The following is a 22,081-nucleotide window of genomic DNA, read 5'->3' as shown; positions in this document are numbered from 1 at the left end:
ATTCAAATTTTGATATGATTGTCTTTATGCTGAGGCTACATTACTATAAATTAGGTCAGAGTAGGGAAGCAGATTAGAAGATTTAAAATGGAACAAAATAGAAATTTTCTTTTTCCTTTATTTTCTTTTTATCCCTTTTTATCCCCTTTGCAGTAATCCTTGTTTATTAGCTCCTAATGAATTATGTAATCTTTCAGATAGTTTATATCTGAACATTTCATCCAAATAGTAAAGTGAAACAAAAACAATGCCTTTTATGCTGACTTATTCACCTTTTTCTAATAGAGATTTTGTCACATCTTGTTAAGCATTCAGCTCACAATTACTGAGCATCACTCTGCTGCTTGTTATAGAGAAGGCCATCAGTGAGAAGGACAGACAAGATAATTCATGCTGACAACAAGCAATGGATGTTTATACTGGATCTTCTAGGAGAAGCAGGATGGGGAGGGGGAAAATATAGGAAAACTTTTCCTAGAGAAGATGAGACCTGACTTGAATCTTGAAAAAGAAATAGGGCTTTAGACCATCAGACTAGAATAAATGCCTTCAAGGCAAAGGGTTAGCATATGTAAAGACAGGTATGCTGCTGTCTACGGCTACACACACACATTCCTTAGAATTGCTGGCAGTTCACTTGCATCTCAAAGAAATGTTATTTTTTCTTCATTTCATGTGTGCAGAGAAGCTTTAGTTACACATGAAATGAGTTACCTTTCTCCAGAGCTCTTCGTACTCAATCAGGAAGCACTAACTAGGCTTTGCTCTGGAATGCTGGATCAGGGATGCCCACCAGAGAACCACCTGCAGGCTGGGGCAGGAGAAGTGTCAAATTGGGCATGTGCAACAGTAGTCCCTTATGAAGTTGAAGTGGTTTATATGAGTTCTGCAAGGATACTAGTGCTCCCTTCATTAATATGTGAATTAGTCTGTTCTCACATTGCTACAAAGAACTACCTGAAACTGGGTAGTTTATAAAGAAAAAAGTTTAATGGACTCACAGTTCCCCAGGCTGTACAGGAGGCATGGCTGGGGTGGGGGCCTCAGGAAACTTACAGTCATGGCAGAAGGCGAAGGGGAAGCAAGCACGTCTTCACATGACAACAGGAGGAAGAGCAAAGAGGGAAACCCCACGCACTTTTAAACAACCAGCTTTCATGGGAACTCACTCACTATCATGAGAATGGCAAGGGGGAAATCTGCCCTCATGATCCAGTCACCTCCCACCAGGTCCCTCCCCTAACACTGGGGATTACAATGTAACATGAAATGTGGGTGGGGACACACAGCCAAACCATATCAATATGTTTCTCCATGCTTTCATAAAGATGGTGCTCAATACTCTCTTAGGAGAACCTAGTGAGAAGATGCTTGAGCAGGACTCACTTGATAAATCGACATCATTTATATCTCCTTAAGCCTTTAAATTATTTCCTCTACATTAAATCAAGTTATGGATCTCAACTTCATTTAATGTTGGCCACAAACTACTCCAGATATATTTTTCTAAAAGAATTCTAATTTGCATGTTTGTAGTCTGTTCTAGAGAGTGAGCGAGGGCCCGACCCTTTGCTTTTCCTAAGCAATGGATGGATGGGAACCCCTATTCCCAGGAGGAGTCCTAGCTCTTTAGGAGCAGTGCTGCCAAGAACAAAGGATGCCAGGTGTATTCATACTTTCTCACATTGCTCTAAAGAAATACCTGAGACTGGATAATTTATAAAGAAAACAAGTTTAATTGCCTCACAGTTCTGCAGGCTGTACAGGAAGCATGATACTGACATTTGCTTGGCTTCTGGGGAGGTCTCAGAAAACTTACAATCATGGTGGAAGGTGAAGGGGGAGCAGGAACGTCTTACAGAGCAGGAGCAAGGGAGAGAGCGAGAGGGGAGGTGCTGTACACTTTTAAACAAGATCTCATGAGAACTCACCATCGTGAGTGCTGAGGGGATGGTGCTAAACCATTCATGAGAAATCCACTCCCATGATCCAATCATCTCCCACGAGTCCTCACCTCCAATACTGGGGATTAAAATTCAACATGAGATTTGGACAGAAACACAGATCCAAACCATATCTCCAGGCCCATCAACTAACGAAGCAAACACAGTCATTCCCAGCTACTCACACTAACACATGGAGTCCAGGATATCTGCCAAGAACACCTGTATCAATAAATTCAGCCCAATCTAGCAGTTTTCCTCCTTCTCTAATACCAATAAAATTCATTTTTACACACTTTACTCATGTTTCTACTGATAACTAGGACAAATCATTTTTTTTGTTTTTGTTTTTTGAGACAGGGTCTTGCCCTGTCACCCACATTGGAGTGCAGTGGCATGATCACGGCTCATTGCAGCCTCGACCTCCCGGGCTCAGGCAATCCTCCTGCCTCAGCCTCCTGAGTAGCTGGAACTACAGGTGTGCACCACCACACCCGACTAATTTTTAAATTACATGTAGAGATGGGATCTATGTTCCTCTGGCTTGTCTTTAATTTCTGGGCCCAAGCAATCTTCCCCCTCAGCCTCCCAAAGTGCTAGGATTATAGGCATGAGCCAATGCACCTGGCCAGGAAAAAATGTTGTGTAAGCCTCTTTCCCCCAGTCAGATTTTGCATTCATCCCCCTTGGTGCGCAGGGATCTGACTGTGGTGATGGGTCTGGAGGCAGCAAGAGGTTTGGGGTTTGCTTTGAGAACGACCTGCTCTTGCAAACTAATTGTCTCAACGAGAACATGACAAAGTCTTCCACAAGGGCAGGTTGATCCACTCAGGTGGGAAAAGAGCATTGGCTTCTAACAGCAAAAGGAAGATGATGTGGAATTTGAGGTTCCAGTTTCTCATTTGCACCACAATCCACCCAGCGATTCCCATTCCAATTCTTAGAGCCCTGCTCTTTTCCAATCAATGTCCTAACTTTCCAGTAAAATGCCTGGAAAGGCTGTGATATCAATTTGTGTTGTTCTCCAACACCCAGAAGGATAAAATTGGGTCTGGAACACAGAGAAATGGCTTTCCAGCCTGGGGCCTAGCCTGCTTGCCTTTCACTCCGAATCAGAACAGTTTATGAAAGTTCCACCAGGCCAGGCGCGGTGGCTCAAGCCTGTAATCCCAGCACTTTGGGAGGCCAAGACGGGCGGATCACGAGGTCAGGAGATCGAGACCATCCTGGCTAACACGGTGAAACCCCGTCTCTACTAAAAAATACAAAAAATTAGCCGGGTGCTGTGGCGGGCGCCTGTAGTCCCAGCTACTCGGGAGGCTGAGGCAGGAGAATGGCGGGAACCCGAGAGGCGGAGCTTGCAGTGAGCCAAGATCACAGCCACTGCACTCCACCCTGGGGGACAGAGCAAGACTCCGTCTCAAAAAAAAAAAAAAAAGGAAGTTCCACTGACCTAGCAGGTATCCTTAGGACTCTGCACATAAGAAATCCATGCCTAGGGATTTTCAGGTAAAGGACATTGAGTCATTTCCCCATCAGTACTTCCAAGGTTCCAGTCTCTCTAGGGCACTTTACTATTTCCATTTTAGGCCCCTTTTCCTGCTCTTATTACTCTCAAAAAAGTTTCTAGGTGGGCATGGTGGCATGCAGCTATCATCCCAGCTACTCAGGAGTCTGAGGTGGGAGGATCGCTTGAGCCCGGGAGTTTGAGGCTGCAGTGAGCCATGATCATGCCACTGTACTCCAGCCTGGGTGAGAGAGCAAAACCCTGTCTCTTTTAAGAGAAAGTAAGAATGTTTCTAGCTTTGAGCTCTCCTTTCTGGCTCCTTCACCTCATTTATGTTCCCATTACCACTTTCTGTTTCCTCTCTATGGGGAGTTATCTGGACAACCCCAAAGGGCCCCTCAACCCTCAGGGGATCCTCGTGGGGCTTCTCTTGGAGATTTGCAATAAGTTTCCCTTAGAAACTCAGAGAAGTTCTGCAATTTTTTTAAAAACATCTTTTTGACGTGTCAATTCATATTTTGTTTGATTTAGTACTTTCAAAGCCAGTATAACATCTGATCCTTTTTAGAAAGGTAGTCAAATGAAGAGACCCTATGTGAACAAATTAGACATAGTGGGAAAGATATAATTATTGCTGTACTTATCCCTTTCAAAGGGGAAGTACAGTCATTCAGAGAAGAAGGAGAAAGGTTTCAAGATGGTCTGGTGTTTCAGAGCACAGCACTGATGGCTTAGATGGCAGAAGCTAACTGCAGGCAGGACACTCACAGCCTAGAGACACCAAGGTGGTAATTCACACCTACATCGTGAATAGCAGCTAAGAGTGAATTGCAACGTGTAGAGTAGAAACAGCCTGGGACAGGCTCAAGGTCAAGAGAACAAACAGATTTAGAAAAGCAGAGCTCAGTCAGTGCTGCCCGTGCAGCTTTACCTTAGTGGGAGTGTTTTGCTTGCAAAAGGGGAGTAAAAACAGGTTGTTCTCCAGACAGCTTGTTGCCAGTAAGAGAGTGAGTGCTCCTCTCCCCTCGACTGCCTGGGCTCCCCAACCAGCAATTCAGACGCAGCACGTGCTCTGGTGCCCAAGAGGATTCGTCAAGTCAGTGGTTGTCTGGAAATTTCACACCCTTTGATAATAACAGCTCATCTTCGAGTGTGCCCCGCCTGCCTGCACTGTGCTGCCCCCGTGTCAGCCACAGGCCACGGCCTGGCTGAGGTCACACAGGTGATGCTCTGCCATTTCATTTCAGCTCATGCCACAAACAAGTGCTCTTTTCACGGCCCACATAGCGCCATATTCTTCACACTTCTATGCTTTTTCTTAGTGATTTTGCTGTTTAAAATGACCCCAAGCCCAGTGCTGACGTACTGTCTAGCATTCTAAGAGCAAGAGGCTGTGATGTGCCTCACAGAGAAATGCGTGTGAGACAGCTTTATTCAGGGGTGAGTTCCAGGGCCACTGGCCATGGACACAGTGTTAGTGGGATCACCAACATCTATTCAAAAAGGTGTCTTTAAACAGGAACACGCATAAGCAAGGTTATGTACTGATTGGTTGATGAAAATGTTGTGACCAGAGGCTCGCAGGAACCCAGCCCTGTATTTTCCAGAAGCAAGGGCTCTGTATTCACAAATTCAGTGTTTAGGTGACTTTTAGAACTCACGGTGGCAAATCACAAGAATCAACTGCATCTGCCTCCATTTTGGTCCACAGAGAAGCAAAGTGACAAGAAGGGCACACAGAAAACAGCCAGTGCCCTCCAGTCCCACACAACCTGGTGTCCAGGGGCAGAGTGGCTTGTGCCAAGCTTCTTCCCAGCCCCACTCAGATTTCCTTTGTATTTCTGGTGATTCCCCCCTGTTTTCTCTGGTTCTCCAGAATACAGTCTTCCAAGTTGTTTTAATCAGATTCATTCCTACCTTGATGAAGAACTAGTGAAACATTTGAGACTACTGACCTCCTAGTGGTCTTTAAATTTTTTTAAGGTGAATACACCTGTAGGCTCAGTGTTTTGGGAGGCCAAGGAAGGGGGATTTCTTGAGTCCAGAAGTTTGAGACCAGCCTGGGCAACATAGCAAGACCTCACCTCTACCACAAAACAAAACAAAACATTTCGAGCCCCAAAAAAAGTCATTGTTTAAAAAATTGGCTCATACATACTATAACCCAGATTCCCAAATTTAAAAAAGACAATTCACATTTCTCATATGAGGTAGTGAAGGGGAATTAATGTTTCATTCTCACACTGTATGATCAATTGAACAATTTGCCTCTGTGGGTCCTGTGGATCCAGGTCTTCAGCTGAGGCCCCTGGCAGCCTGCAAACCTCCCAGCCACCAGGTTCCTGAAGCAGCACAATCCACTGTCCACGGCTCCTGAACACTGCTCCTGTCAGCAACGCTGATGGTGGATGGTGTGATGCCAATGCAAAATGGCTGTTGGTGGAAACACATTAGCTGTAATTACCAATTGTCACAGGTCTTTCTTTGAAAGGAATCTTTTTTCACAAAAATCCAACATTAACATCAGCCTCTCTTTGGTTTCCAACATGCTCAGGTTAGCCACAGTGATCCCAATTTCTGTTTCGTGTCACCTCTTGGCATACACACCCAAAATGTCAACTCCTATGGGAACAAACACTAAGCAAAGTGCAAGACCATGGGAGGCGTTCATCACAAGATGGCGGACAAAATGTGAGACCATGGAAGGCTCTCATCACAAGATGGCGGACTCGTGCGAGACCATGGAAGGCTCTCATCACAAGATGGCGGACTCGTGCGAGACCATGGGAGGTGCTCATCACAAGATGGCAGACTCGGATTTTGGCTGAATGTGTGGTGCAATTTCGAAAGAATGCTTTCGATTCCCTTTTACTGCATATGCCAGAACAATTTCCTGTTAACTAATATGATGTTCTCACTATAGTTTTAGTATGTTTTAGTACAAATATCTAGGAACAAATTCTTCAATTGAACAATCTGAGAAACAAATTGCTCAACTGATCCAAGATCTGTCATTGTCTCATTCTACAGATAAGGAAATTGCAGCTCAGAGAGACCAAGAAGATTGGGAGACGGGGGTCTTACTCTACGAGTGCCACAGCCTTCCAACACCAGACTTCAGCACCAAAACAGGGCCCGGCGTGGCGAGGCATGGCAGAGCAAAAACCCGGCTCCTGACAAACTCTCACACAAACTGGAGGAGGGATTTGGAGGGGCAGTTAAGACCCAAACTCCAGTTTCAGCAAGTCTGCATCACAGTTTTACAATCTCATCTTTGACCTTTTTCTTCCTTCGTATCTAATTTATCTTCATTTTCTGGGTTTTGTACAAGTTCTCAGACATCATTAAATCACATTACAACTTCACCTACCACATCTTCTCTCCTTCCTCTTCCTCCTTTGAGATACTCTCTTACCTTCCTGTCATATAGACTTCTGACACCAAGTTGCCTGGTGTGATTAAAATAACTTTTAACTCCTCAGACACCATCTCTCTGCTGCTCCCTTTTTGCTGTTCTCTTCCATGAAGTGCTGGTTCCAAGCACTAAAAACAAACTCATATTCAGGAGTAAATTTTGTTCATTAATATACCAGGACACTCTTCCATTTGAGTTTGTTTTCTAAAAGACCACATAAGACTGCTGCTTTCTGAATTGTTTAAGGGGAAAGTTCACAATTGCATTTTAAAATAAAATAAAATGAGGCTCACACTGAGAACTCAGACTCTGAGGCTTTGCTGGGTAGGCAGCTCCCACACAGCAGGAACGTGTTCAACACACACAGGCCAGGCACAGCCACAGCTGCATTTGTGTTCATCGTCCACAGAATGCACTGCCAACGAAGACAAACGTGAAATGAGGGCCCGGAACCTTTAAAGCTGGTAATTCACAAAAATTCCAACTATATATTTTGTATGGAAAACAAGGCGAAACTGTATAATACCTAATTCAGAACTTGCCCCTTATAATTGTCATATTTTTAATAAATTTTACTCCTTTTCCTAAAAAAGCGGAATGCCTGCCATTTTTCAAACATGCACTTAACTTTTAAGATAGAAACGGTTTCCCCGCACCTCTGTCCACCCTCACATATTCTATGCGCAGCCTCATTTGTGCGATGCAATGTGAGGTTTCTCTTATGTGGACTCTCACTTCTCTTGGCTTCCTCAGTGATTTTCTCCTATCCTTCTCTTTGGTTTTACTGTTCTTTAGTGCTACATTATAAAATTAGAAGCAAAAGTGTTGCCTGGCCTTGCCCTGGTACACTGCTAGTGTTCACCAATAAATATAAACCAACTCCGTTTGTCTGCGTGTGGTTTTGGGTCAGGGCTGCTCTTTAGCCATTCTGGGATCAGCTGTCCCTTGATAGCTGCCTGAGGGGCTGGGGAACACTCTGAAGGGTGTGGTGCGAGGAGCAGCCCATGGTTGAGAATGAATCCCTATTTCTTTATCTTTTTTTTTTTTTTTTTTTTGAGACAGAGTCTGGCACTGTCGCCCAGGCTGGAGTGCAGTGGCCAGATCTCAGCTCACTGCAAGCTCCACCTCCCGGGTTCACGCCATTCTCCTGCCTCAGCCTCCCGAGTAGCTGGGACTACAGGCGCCGCCACCACGCCTGGCTAATTTTTTGTATTTTTTAGTAGAGACGGGGTTTCACCGGGTTAGCCAGGATGGTCTCGATCTCCTGACCTCATGATCCGCCCGTCTCGGCCTCCCAAAGTGCTGGGATTACAGGCTTGAGCCACCGCGCCCAGCCCATGAATCCCTATTTCTGTGTCAGCTCTGATACCTGCTGGGTCAGGCGACCACATCCGACCAAAATCACGGGCTTTCTTGTCTCTCCAGCTACGTAAATGATAACCGTGCATCCAAGTGTCAACTTAAAAACCCCAGAGCCTTGCTCTCACTGTTAAAAGAGCTAATTGTGCCCTTGGGCACTAGCTGCCTTCATTCTCAAGGTACAGAGGAAATCGGTGAGGCCAGCCTTGGAAGACCCCCGGGTGGGGTGCAGTGTGGGTGCCTTCCTCTCGGCTCAGCCCCTCCCTCCTTCCTTCTCCACTTCTCAACTCTTTCACAGCCAGGAAGGGCCCCTGTACTCAATTTCTTTGTCCTGTCCTAGTAACTCCACTGTTCAACAACTCCCATTTTTTTTTTCCGGTGTTCTGCATCCTGTTTTTATTGTTTTGTGGCAGATCCCCACCGTAGAACATAATTGCAAGTACTCGGTGGTGCAAAAGAGCAGTTAGTGCCTAAGTACAGAAACACAATTCTTTTGTTTTAAGTAAATACTTAAACATTGCTCAGGTCCTACAAGCATCTGGACTCTAGGTCTGAGTAGCGGAGTGCGTCTCCTGTGGGCCCGCAAGGACCCCCAGATTCCCTCCCTGCAGTGATCAAGATATGGAACTGGAGCCACAGTTGGATCACAAGACGTCCCTTTTCTAGAGCCTTTCCCGGCCCTCTACAGGCAGGATCCGGCAGGAAAAAGATGATCGGAATTTCTCGAAGGTCAATGGTCCACACAGCTGAGGATTCTGTGTGGTTCTCTTGGTTCCCTTGGTGTCTGGAGGAGGCCGAGGCCCTTAGATGACCTTTCAGCTCCTCGCCCAGGACCAGCACGAGGGGCCCCCGGCCTCTGAGGACGCTGGCCCAGTGCCCTGGAAGAAGGCCTTGTCCCCTCGTCTTTAAAGGTCTTCCCCAACAGCCGAGGGTGCCATGTACGTGATGTGAGCTCCTCTGAGCCCAGGCTGCGTGATCGTCTGCCGCACCACGTGGAAGGGGTGGGAGCTGCGGCCATGGTGGTCATCCGGCTCCCCACCACGGGCAAGCTCTTGGCATCCGGGAGCTCGCCCTTGGCTGAATTCTTCATGCTGAGACAGGCGGCCGGGAGACGATGGGTGCCCTGCACGGAGGTGCTGAAGCCCTGCAGGCTCTGGAGCCCGTCAGACTGGGCGACCTTCACCAGGCAGTGTCCCAGGCCTCAGGACTCGGCTCTGTGCCCAACTTCCCGACATTGGCTGCCAGGCGGGTCTGGCGAAATCCTGGGGGTACAGGAAGCAAAGGGAGGTGGCACCGGCCGCCGGAGGCCAGGCTGCCCACCAAGTACCTCCAGAGCCGCGTGTGCCTGTCCACGCCCCTCCAGGGAACAGCTCACAAGTGAGCCAGTGAAACGATCCTTCATCCCTAGTGACCAAGAACCAGAGACAGCCAGGCCACTCAAAGGAAGCACACAGCCCCGGGAGCACCACGCCAGGAAATCTCCCCTCATGACAAAAGGAGAAGGTCTGAGGTCACCAGGAAAAATCACGAAAATCAACGAAAAGCTAAACATTTCAGGCTTTTTGTTTGTTTTTTAGAGACAGGGTTGTTATTGCCCAGGCTGGAGTGCAGTGGTGCAATCACAGCTCACGGCTGCCTTGAACTCTGCGACTCGAGCAATTTTCCTGCCTCAGTCTCCCAAATAGCTGGGACTACAGGCGTGTGCCACCAGGCCCAGCTAATTTTTTTTTTTTTTTTTTTTTGAAGATTGGGTATGTTGCCTCGGCTGGTGGCCAACTCCTGACTGATCTCAAGCAATTCTCTGCTTCAGCCTCCCAAAGTGCTCAGATTACGGGCATGAACCACCACACCCGGCCCTTCAGTTTTCTTTAAGAGGCATATTCCAGATAAACATATTAGAATATTTCAAAAGCATTGGTTTGTGTCAAAATCATTTTTCATTTTTTCAGAACACAGTCTATAAGCAATAAAAAGACAAATGCCACCATGGTCCAAATGTCCCCCCAAATGCATGTGTTGAAACGTGAGTGGCAAAGTGATAGTATTAACAGGTGGGGCCTTTAGGGGTGACTGAGTCACAAGGTCAGAGCCTTCAGGAATGGGATTTGTTACCTTATGAAAGGGCTGGTGGGAACTAGGCAGGTCCTTTTCCCCGTCTGCTTTCTACCATGTGAGGACACAGCATCCCTTCCCCACAGAGGACAAAGCAACAAGGGGCCATCTTGGAGGCAGAGAGCAGCCCTCCCCAGACCTCAGAGCTGCAGGGCCCTGATCACAGTCTTCCAGCCTCCAGAACTGTCAGAAATAAATTTTTGTTTTTCATAAGTTATCCAGTCTCAGATATTTTATTATAATATAACAGCATAGACCAAGACAGAAGCCCAAGTATAATCCACTCAACTGTGGAGTTCTTTCTTTCTTTTTTTTGAGACAGAGTCTTGCTCTGTCGCCCAGGCTGGAGTGCAGTGGCCGGATCTCAGCTCACTGCAAGCTCTGCCTCCTGGGTTTACATCATTCTCCTGCCTCAGCCTCCTGAGTAGCTGGGATTACAGGTGCCACCACCACGCCCGGCTAATTTTTTTTGTATTTTTTAGTAGAGACGGGGCTTCACCGTGTTAGCCAGGATGGTCTCGATCTCCTGACCTTGTGATCCGCCCGCCTCAGCCTCCCAAAGTGCTGGGATTACAGGCGTGAGCCACTGCACCCGGCCTCGTGGTGTTCTTTCTATTGACATTCTTATTACAAAGCTTTCACAGTCACATGAAGGCCAGGCTGCAGGACTGAGGAAGACAGGGAGGGAGCCTCCAGAGCAGCGGTCCCCAGCCTCTTTGGCACCAGAGATGGGTTTTGTGGAAGACAATTTTTCCACTGACAGCAGGGACAGGGGGATGGTTTTGGGGTGATTCAAGTGCATTACATTTATTGTACACTTTATTCTTTGTTATTACATTATAATATATAATAAAATAATTATACAACTCACCATTACGTAGACTCAGTGGGAACCGTGAGCTTGTTTCCCTGCACCTAGACGGTCCCATCTGGGGGTGATGGGAGACAGTGACGGATTATCAGGCATTAGATTATCAGGAGGAGAATGCAACCTAGATCTTCGCAGGCACAGTTCACGACAGGGTTCACGCTCCTACAAGAATCCACCGCACCACAGACATGACAGGAGGCAGAGCTCAGACAGTAGCACCAGTGATGGGAGCAGCTGCAAATACAGAGGAAGCTTCACTCACTCTCCCACTGCTCACCTCCCGCTGTGCAGCCCAGTTCCTAACAGGCCATGGACGGGGAGCAGCGCTTGGTTAGGAACCCCTGCTCCACAGCATTCCCTCGGAAAAAGAGGGAGGCAGCCGCTGCTCCACACAGCAGAGGAGGAGGAGTGGCAGTGCTCCGGGACTCCAGAATCGCACACGGCAGAGTGGACCCAGAACTGAGGACACAGCACAGCACATGGACAGGCCCGACTCTCAACAGCCCGACGCACAACGGGCCAGCTTTACGACAGCATGAAAGCCATCTGCATTCAGTAACGCCCCCCCTTACCAGCGGTCTTACAGGGGGGTCCTGTCAGCGTAGACGCCATGTAAGTGGAGGAGCATCTGTGTAGCGCAGAGACGTTTCCACTCAGGGATGCTAACCGAAAGCCACGGTCGGCTGCAGTGCGTTACCGGGAGACACTCACGACAATGTCCTTGTTCACACAGAGTCTACATCACAAAACGTATAATTTTAGTGATACTCTCCCCAGTCAGACACAAAACTTCCACACGTACTTACTTCACTCCAGTAATGGTCTTAATGAACCAGTTTTCACTGAGAAATACCAGAGCGCAGCTCTCACGTAATGCTCACTTGGGAACACCCTAGGCAACGCGCCACATTTGGGACTGCTTCAAAATAAAGAACACTTATGTACAAAATCCCCCACACTTCTGTGACAACAGACATCGGCCTCCAATGCCGAGAAAATTACATGAGCTACCCTTTCCCTGTCAGCCCATCTTAAAGGAGACAGGAGTGGTGTGTTCCTGTCAGACCAGCAGCTCCAGGCTGGGCACCACCGCTCACTCCTGTAGTCCCAGCGCTGTGGGAGGCTGAGGTGGGAGGATCACTTGAGGCCAAGAGTTGGAGACCAGCCTCAGCAACACAGCAAGACCCCGTTTCTTAAAAAAAAAAAAAAAGTTAGCCAGGCATGGTCGTGCGCACCTGTCGTCCCAGCTACTAGGGAGGCTGAGGTGAGAGGACTAACTGAGCCCAGGAGGTCAAAGCGGCAGTGAGCCATGACTGCACCACTGCACTTCAACCCGGGTGACAGAGCCAGACCCTGCCTTCAACAACAACAACAAAAGTACCAGCTCCAATCCCCTGTCTTGGTTTTGTTCCCATTTTACTCTGAGAGACTAGCTGGCAGCAATGGTGATCCCACAGCACCCTGGCCATCCCTGCTGGCACCCGGGCCCTCCTGGACAGGTCCACAGGCTGCTTTCTCACGTGCACAGAGCCTCACTCCTGCCAAAGGTGAAGCACACAGGCCCTGGGCTCTCCGTACACTCGGACACCAGCCAGCTTCAGGGCCACTTGGGATTACTTTCTGTACAAAGAAAGGGTGGCTAGGATGTAAGGCTACTCCCAGCCCTGAAAGATAGTTTCAACACTGGGGAGGCGGCATTTAATGTGTTTTGAAACCTTAAAGCCAGTCCACAAAAAGGTCCAACTGGATCCATAAATGGGACATCTGTCGTTGGATCACAAACTTCTGAACAGCCCAGAGTCTGCAGAATATCCCTCGAATGTGTTGGCAAGCAGAACAGCACTCAGGCTGCTCATTCCACACATCCAGGGCAGGACCATCCCAACAGGCACCAGTGAACCCGGAGGGTAAATGTGACTTGGCCAAGGGCATGGGGATTAGAGCCTAATCCAGTAACACAGCGGCCACTTCTGTGATCGAGGAAGCATCAGGGAGAATGATGCTAATAACTAAGAAAACAAAAGAAAAGCAAGCAGGGGCTTGCCGCCGGGCGCCGGCCTGCAGGTCTGCACAGGGGTGTAGGCAGCACAGTGAGCCCTCGGTGTGCACGGTGGTCCAGGCAGCACCGTGCACCCTCCTGGGAGTGACCAACTGAGGCTAGTGTGGCAGCGATGAACACAAATGCAGGCTTCGTGCATGACTGGCTGCCCCCTCACCTCAAGATCAAAGCTGCAAACCCTGGATCCACCTACAGGGCTGCTGTTGGTGATATATTCAGAGCTTTCAGTCCACACTTCTTGCTTTTCCATTTAAATGTAGGTCTTTGTATTGTAATACTTTGGGTATCCCAAGGTTTAGTCTTGTGAAATTTTACCTTCTCTAGAGCTGTCCTTTTGAAGTATTTGAGTTATAAATAAAGACAACACCAAAGTTCATATATTTAACCCAATAGTGGGTTTAGCACAACGTGATGCCAGTAGAGAAACGTTATACATTTGCGGTAAGGAGCAACTCTCTTTATTCCAATATCTAACACGAAAAATCTGCTTTGTGTCAGCTAATATTCCACAGATATTCGGAGCACAACTACAAAAATAACTTGCTTAGAAGTCCCTGTCTTGCCAACTAATTTTTGACTGAACACAAGATGGGGGCCTTCCAAAAAGAAAATTTGGTTTCCAAATAGGACATTTCTTTTTAAAAATTAATTAATTAATTAATTTTTTTTTGAGACAGAGTCTCACTCTGTTACCCAGGCTGGAGTGCAGTGGCACGATCTTGGCTCACTGCAACCTCCCCTTCCCGGGTTCAAACAATTCTCCTGCCTCAGCCTCTTGAGTAGCTGGGACTACAATGCATGCCACCATGCCTGGCTAATTTTTGTATTTTTAGTAGACACGGGGTTTCACCATGTTGGTCAGGCTGGTCTCGAACTCCTGACCTCATGATTCGCCCACCTCGGCCTCCCAAAGTACTGGGATTACAGGCGTGAGCCACTGTACGTGGCCTAAAAATAGGACATTTCTTTAGAGGTTTCAATAATTTTACGTAATCATGGGTTCATAGAAAAACTATTTCAAATTACCTAATGGACTGCTATATTTTTTGATACTCTTGATAATTTTTTAAAAAGTCATCTTAAGATGTTTATTTCTATAGAAGTATTTTGCTCACTTCTAGTTACTATTTATTCCATGCTGAGTTTTATTTTATACGATCATCCATTTTCCTTTATCAAACCATTCCCAAGCAAAATCAAAGAAAAACCCAGTGCAGGCTTAAGTCAAACCAGGCCGTTAAGGCAAAAAGTCGATATACGAAGAGTCCAAAGTACTCACTGAAAATTATGCGAAGCCATTCTGAAAACATAATGAGTGCAAATCCCATTGTTATTCATATTCTTAAGAAAAATAACTGGTGACTTCAATGATCAGCTCTTCATCCACCTTGAACGAGAGAAAGAGAAAGGAATTTACCCATGGTATTTACAAATACCACCTAACCTAGCATTCAACATAAAAGAGACAGACTGGGTGCGGTTGTGGTGGCTCACGCCTGTAATCCCAGCACTTTGGGAGGCTGAGGCGGGTGGACTGCTTAAGGCCAGGAATTGAAGATCAGCCTGGGCAACACAGACAGACCCTGTCTCTAATAAAAACAATAATCATAAAAATAAAAATGAAAATAAAATAAAAGAGGTATGACCAGAATGCTATTTGTCCCCCTTATGGATTTTTCATTTCATCTACATTTTGCTTTGCAATTTGAGAATAGAAGGATCTGCCCATTTAAGAAAAACATGCCGTTCTGATGTTTAAAAGGCTCGTAAAGAAAGAAATGTCCTGTACTGGGTCTATCTAGCCGAGTGGGACACAACTAAGTTCATATTGGGCCCCCAGAGAATTCAGCCCTTACTAGATACTCGCTCTTATTAACATTATTCTAGACCTGATTCTCTGAAGTTACAGAGTATTCATACGGATTTTAATATTTTAGAATTTTGTTTAAAAGGCCCATCTTCACAATACTGCTCTGGTTACAACCGGGACTTTTCCTCATTCCCACTGTGCTCCCGCAGAGAACGGGGTGCAGGGCAGGTCCCCTCAAAGGTACGGCTGGGTCAAAGGGCGAATGTGTTTGGGATTCCAGCAGACGCCGCTGGCCACTCCCCTAGGGAGGGCACCCCACCCGCCAGCAATGCAGAAGGGCATGTCACAGCAACGCTGCTTCCAAACATTTTATGCATCACCCATCCAATAGCAGAAAAATAACTCCTTTTCCTTTTCTTTCACCGCGTCCCTTTCTGGAGCCCTTGCTAGTTAGGACCATGCCCAGGACTTGCGCCCCGGGGTTCATGAGCTCCCTGTCCTAACTGAGCCTCATTCTGAGCTGCCGGCGAGGCTGCCAAAAATTTCAAGCAGAAGAGAGGATTTCGGCTGGTGCCAGAGAAACAGGAGCGGCTGCTCATTCCACACATCCAGGGCAGGACCATCCCAATAGGCACCAGTGAACCCGGAGGATAAATGTGACTTGGCCAAGGGCATGGGGATTAGAGCCTAATCCAGTAACACAGTGGCCACTTCTGTGATCGAGGAAGCATCAGGGAGAATGATGCTAATAACTAAGAAAACAAAAGAAAAGCAAGGATTAAAAACTATATTTGCCACATGGAACTTTGACAGTGATACCACGGTACGCGTTCCAACACCTCACCCTCATTCTGCCAGGAGCCGCACTGAGGACGGAGTTCTTGGGGGAGAGAATAATATGGTGGATTTTTTGGAATGGCATATTCTAATAAGAGGAGGAAAACATTTAAATTTTTGATTTTTAATTCAATGAATATGTATTTAATTTAATAGCTAACGCCTAAGGCTGCACACCTGTCAGGTCTACTTACTCTCCTCAATATGGAATCTGTTTTTACATTATAAAAACAATACCTTTCTTGAAAAAATTCACACTACATGTAAGTATACAAGGCAGCACCTGAGCCTCCATAACCTCATCCTCAGGGAGGGTTCCGTGCTCCTCCCAGACCTTTGTGTGTGCCATAAAAACAGCCAAAGCCCAGTGGACGCATCTGAGCTGGGTCCCCCTCCAGGCCTGTCCATTTGCTTTTACCCTTTGGAGACTGCGTTGCCATCCCCAGTTCACAGAGGAATGGACCCACGTCCACTCAGCTTTCACCTCCAGGTAGATTTTGACCCACTTAATTCTAGCATATTTAAGTTGTGCAACAGAAGAAAACAGACAAGCTGTTATATTTCTATTCCAAGATACCCAGGTTTCTTTTTTTTTTTTTTTTGAGATGGAGTCTCACTCTGTCACCCAGGCTGGAGTGCAGTGGCCGGATCTCAGCTCACTGCAAGCTCCGCCTCCTGGGTTCACGCCATTCTCCTGCCTCAGCCTCCCGAGTAACTGGGACTACAGGCGTCCGCCACCTCGCCCGGCTAATTTTTTGTATTTTTTAGTAGAAACGGGGTTTCACCGTGTTAGCCAGGATGGTCTCGATCTCCTGACCTCGTGATCCGCCCGTCTCGGCCTCCCAAAGTGCTGGGATTACAGGCTTGAGCCACCGCGCCCGGCCGATACCCAGGTTTCTTATTTCCAGATCCTATACTACACTAAGTCAAGAGTTCAAAAAAACAACAGAAGGGAAGTATTTCTCATTATAAGATATGTTTAAAAAACAGTCTTTGGCCGGGTGCGGTGGCTCAAGCCTGTAATCCCAGCACTTTGGGAGGCCGAGGCGGGCGGATCACAAGGTCAGGAGATCGAGACCATCCTGGTTAACACAGTGAAACCCCGTCTCCACTAAAAATACAAAAAATTAGCCGGGCGAGGTGGCGGACGCCTGTAGTCCCAGCTGCTCAGGAGGCTGAGGCAGGAGAATGTCGGGAACCCGGGAGGCGGAGGTTGCAGGGAGCCGAGATTGCGCCACTGCACTCCAGCCTGGGCAACAGAGCGAGACTCCATCTCAAAAAAAAACAAAAAACAAAAAAAACAAAAACAGTCTTTAAATGGTCGACTTTCAGAATTGCAGCAAGAGCAGAAATGGACACACCCAACAGGCCTTGTTTGTTCCCACACAATTGCCAAGCTTGAAGGACGGCCCTGGAAGGGGGCCGCCTGCTTTGGTGGGCCTCATAATCGGCCTGCAGAATCTTCCAGGCATACTGGTCTGCAGGCCCCTGAGCAGGACCTCTGGGGCTCCCACTCCAGGTCATCTTCCTGTCCTGGCCGCCCTTCTCGGCTCAACTCTCCCCTTCCTGCCATGCTTGCCAGCTCCAGGGGTGGTGTCCTCGGTAGCTCCCAACTCCTCCCATCTCCCCTCTCTCCAGGCCCCAGCCCTTCCACTCCCGGGACACCTCCTTGTCTTTCACTGGCTACTTTCTGCGTGGCGTGGAACCTCAGCAGACGGCCTTCTGTGCCCCACACGCTCACCATGTGCAGCTTCTGCTGCTGCCCTGCTCCAAGCCCCCAACTGAGTTCTGGAGCAGGAACCTGTGTGCACCCAGGCCCCGGCACCTCCTCACCCAGGCCTGGGCAGGTGAGCACCCCCAACAGGTGTCGCGATTCTCAGTTGCAGCTGCTGCCTTCAGTGCCTGTGCCTCTCCTTCTTCTCTCCATTTTCCAAAGTCATAGAGGACCACCAGAAAACATCCAAAAACAAAAAGATCAACTACAGCTCTCTCCCAACCCTTCCCAGCCTTACCTGCAAGCTTTCTTCGAGGCGAAGGTCCCACACTGGCCTCTCCTCCCTCCGACACCTTCCTCTGCCTGCCTGTAGGGCTCTTGGCCTCACATCCTAAATTCACACACAAAGCTTAGCTCCCTTCGAGCCACCTCGTGTCCTCCCTGCCATCAGCTCTACGTATCTTGACTAATCGCAGGGAGCTGCTGAGATTTGTGAAGTAATTCATTAAGAAGCTAAGTCCCTGTGGCTGCTTCTTATCTCTAAAAACACGGCCTCGGCTCTGATGTCCTTGGGGAGCAATCTGCTCAGACCACACCAGGGAAGCATAAAGTTGTACGAGCAATGAAGAAACTCTCCCTGATGAGAAAGTCCAGCTTGAGGGTAGCTTCAGCACCACAGGCAGGACAGGAATCAACAGCAGACCCCTCCTTACCTTGCAAGAGATGGAGCGGAGAGAAAAGAACCCAGACAGCGTGTACCCCTCGTCTCCTCAGCACCCATGGACACATCCCCAGGGCCTACAAACCTCTTGTTGGGTCCAGGGACGGCCCCACCCCATTCACGCCCGTCTCCAGGACCTTCTTCACCAAGGCTCACAGCTGGATGCTGTCCTGGAGATATGGTTAATTTTAAACACATCATTGTATTAGAAATCTCATCTTGGGTACGGGCTAAACACAGAACTGAATGCCCTGAAAGAATCAAGTCCTCCAGAGACTTCTTTTTCCGCTGACTGAAACTCAGGTCCGAACTCATCCCCTCACAAGGTCTCCCCAGATACAACCAGAAGGGGCACACACTGCATGGGCTTCCACGAGCTCACACGGCGAAGCCAGCGGCTGCTGGACGCAGCCTCGGAGGCAGAGCCGGCCGTGACCCGGGCCTCCCCATCTTGGTCAGCGGAGCACTCCAGCCTCCCACCCCGTGGGTGCCCTCATCAGGGTCCTGCTGCCCCACGAGATGCATGTGGAGCCCACCCAGGACCCTGCACACTCACTCCTGGGCCCTCCTGACCACTGTCCTGTGGAGCACACGAGCAGGTAGAAATGTCCAGGGCCAGGCCGCACGCCCCGCTGCCCCCTACTCCTCTTGGCTGGCCCCAGCCCACGACCTCTGATCTCCCTCACTGCAGCCCAGGGACCTCCGAGGCTCTGGTCTGGCCAGGGGGACCCTGATGCAGGCCCTGCCAGACAGCACCCTCCACAGAGCACACGTTCCAGGGGACTGAGGCTCCGCCCGGGCTCTGAGACTGGCTGGTCCCACAGCCTTTTTTAGGATGAAGAACAGGATGGCAGATGTGGGAGGTGATGCCACAGTATTACCCAGATCTGAGTAGAAAACACTGGAAGTTTTAAAAAGCATGCACTGGGGAGAAACCACTCAAGGTGAGAACTGGTTCACTTCCTGCCTGTGTGTGTTTTCATTTCACTGGGGAGAGTTTCATGAGTACCAGTGCTCAGAAAGCTTTAAGAAGAAGCCTTCTGGACAAGCAGAACTCACAGTAATGCCCCCGTCAGAGTTCTGGAAGATTAAACCACAAGGAACACGCAGGGCTCCCAGAGGAGGGCGCAGATGTGTGGCAAACGTGCCTTCCTCATTCCTTTCTTCTGTGCACGACGGGTGTTAATCCAGTACACTTACCTCAATGCCTAACCTGTCAAAAATTAAAATTAAAAAAATTAATTGTATTATTAATTAATGTATTATTTGTAATTTATTATATTATTTATAATGTGATGTTTATCAGTGTAACTTACTGTTAATTTAATTAAAAAATAGCCTGGGCCCAGTGGTTCACGCTTGTAATCCCAGCACTTTGGGAGGCTGAAGGAGGTGGATCACAAGGTCGGGGGTTCGAGACCAGCCTGGCCAAGATGGTGAAACTCTTGTTTCTACTAAAAATACAGAAATTAGCCGGGTGGAGTGGCGGGTGCCTGTAATCCAAGCTACTAGGGAGGCAAGGCAGGAGAATCACTTGAACCTGGGAGACAGAGGTTGCAGTGAGCCAAGATCACGCCACTGCACTCTAGCCTTGGTGATAGAGCAAGACTCCATCTCTAAATAAAATAAAATAAAATAAAAAATTAAAAAATAAGCAAGTTAGCCGCGATGACCCCTTAATGGGAAGTGGTCAATGGGCACATCTCTGCAGTCATGCAGTATTTCATCAGACGCCTCAAGTACTGTGTTTGTGAAACAGGAATGTCTGAGGGAGATGAATCCTGTTGCTTCATGCCCTTAAAAAACAAAAGCAAGACATTCACACACAGACACCAATACCTACACTTGGCGCAATCTAAAAGCAAAGGTGTAGTTTAGAACATTTGGAGTGATCCTATTTTATAAATATCCTTCCCATGACAGATCAAGTACACCAAGTCCACAAAAACCCAACTCAAATTTGTGACGTGTGCTGGTCAACAGGGAGAAGAAAAACATGATCCACAGGCAAAGCAGCACCTGTGTGGAGAGAACGCCACTTCCCACCGACATCCTAGTGGTGACGACAGAGACAGGCAACACTCGCCGAGGCCCAGCCACCTCCCACCCAGTGCTGTTGAGAAAGTAAAGACAGCTTGACAGGCTTGATGCCAAGGACCCAGGACATTTACTGTGGCGTGACAGTCCCCACAGGTTACTTCAGGGCGGATGTCCATGGCCTGAACCCCAGAGGCCGGGCGGTGAGTCCAGGCCTTGGTGCCCAGCAAGGAGCAGGTGTCCCTGAGAACCCAAACACCCCTGAGTGATGTGGGAACCACCAAGGAGAGCGAGACTCCCATAAGCCCACTGTTCAAGATGGCCTGGCAAACGGGTCGGTTATAAACGCTGCTGCAGGTCCCTGAAAAAAACAAAACTGGATGAGGTTTCCCTCTTGTCTTGCATGTCCTTGGGAGCTTGATCTTGTAACCATGTGGCTGTGCTTTCTTTTTTCACAATGGTGGCCCGGGTTTAGGGCCCAATTCCTGTCTTCGGGGATGAGTCCTTTGTCTTCTATTTATATGTGTGTGTCATATAAAAGAGTTTTGATTAATTGGTCTAATAACAATAACAGCTTAAATCAAATATTTTGTCAGAAAAGTAAAAAGTGTAATAACTTTTATTTAGCTCATGTGACTTAAGTAATCTTTGGGAAACAAAAAGTTTTAAAGATTATTGGTAAAATAAAGACATTTGGTCTAAATTACGCAGGTCAGATATTAAGTTGACTACATGCTTTAAGGTCATAAACTGCTTCTTTGACTTTTGAAAGTTGTTCAATTCACCTACCTAGTGGACATTAGATTCTAGATAACACCTGGGGACATGTGGAGAGCCACACCCGAGCTATGCTGGAGAGTCCGCCCTTATCTGCACTTCTGTCTGGTGGGTCCTAGGCTAGGCTCCACACCTGGGACATAATTAAAATCCCTTACTTACTGAGATTTTCACCAAAGCAAAAGTTGCTAAGAGTTAACATTGTATTTGAGACTACTCAAGAAATAGTTCTACACCCAAGGTGAAAAGGAAAGTGGAATATACTTTTGGTAAAAAGATTTTAAGAAGTCATGGAAATGTGGATGTTTCTGCCTGGATTAAAGAGTTAAAGAATTGTTTTAAGTTAAGATCAAGCTAAAGGTTTGAACAAGTTGTGGAAGGTTTGTAAAAAATTAATTGTATAAGAAATTCTGTGTATGGACATTGGCTAAAGTTAAAGGGGTATTATTCTGTTTTCTTGTAAATTAAACATTGGAATAAAAACACAACGGGTTTTTCTTAAAGCAAAATTCTACTTATAATCTGCTCTTTAACAAAAAAAATTGTAAAGGGTTATAAAAGGTATAAGAATCTTACCTTAGAGGCCCAGCATGGTGGCTCATATCTGTAATCTCAGCACTTTGGGAGGCCGAGGCGGGCGGATCACAAGGTCAGGAGATTGAGACCATCCTGGCTAACACAGTGAAACTCCGTCTCTACTAAAAAAAAAAACAACACACAAAAAATTACCCAGTCATGGTGGCAGGCACCTGTAGTCCCAGCTTCTCGGGAGGCTGAGGCAGGAGAATGGCATGAACCTGGGAGGCAGAGCTTGCAATGAGCTGAGATCACATCACTGCACTCCAGCCTGGGTGACAGAGCAAGACTCTGTCTCAAAAAAAAAAAAAAAATTGAGTAAAGCATATTCCTGTGAACAAAA

The 22,081-nt window shown here is 47.6% G+C and overlaps 1 long non-coding RNA gene across 4 annotated transcripts; it reads right to left on the bottom strand.

The window, feature by feature from the left end:
* Window positions 1-1,995: 1,995 nt before the first annotated feature.
* On the bottom strand, window positions 1,996-19,611 carry LOC108583154. Of its 4 annotated transcripts, XR_002518779.2 has the most exons (8): window positions 17,655-19,611; window positions 14,546-14,653; window positions 11,780-11,943; window positions 11,208-11,441; window positions 10,337-10,519; window positions 7,159-7,280; window positions 5,693-5,883; window positions 1,996-2,022 (listed from the first exon to the last, which is right to left on the bottom strand). It is a non-coding gene; the product is annotated as an uncharacterized LOC108583154 (long non-coding RNA). The 4 variants fall into 4 exon arrangements; XR_002518777.2 differs by lacking the exon at window positions 1,996-2,022 and having other exon boundaries at window positions 3,355-5,883; window positions 17,655-19,603; XR_002518778.2 differs by lacking the exon at window positions 1,996-2,022 and having other exon boundaries at window positions 3,355-5,883; window positions 11,792-11,943; window positions 17,655-19,599.
* Between the last annotated feature and the right edge of the window lie 2,470 nt (window positions 19,612-22,081).

The sequence above is a fragment of the Papio anubis genome, chromosome 19 (assembly GCF_008728515.1).
Source record: "Papio anubis isolate 15944 chromosome 19, Panubis1.0, whole genome shotgun sequence".
Classification (NCBI taxonomy): Eukaryota; Metazoa; Chordata; class Mammalia; order Primates; family Cercopithecidae; genus Papio; species Papio anubis.
Note: the sequence above shows the minus strand (reverse complement) of the source record. Positions and strands in the feature narration are given on the sequence as shown.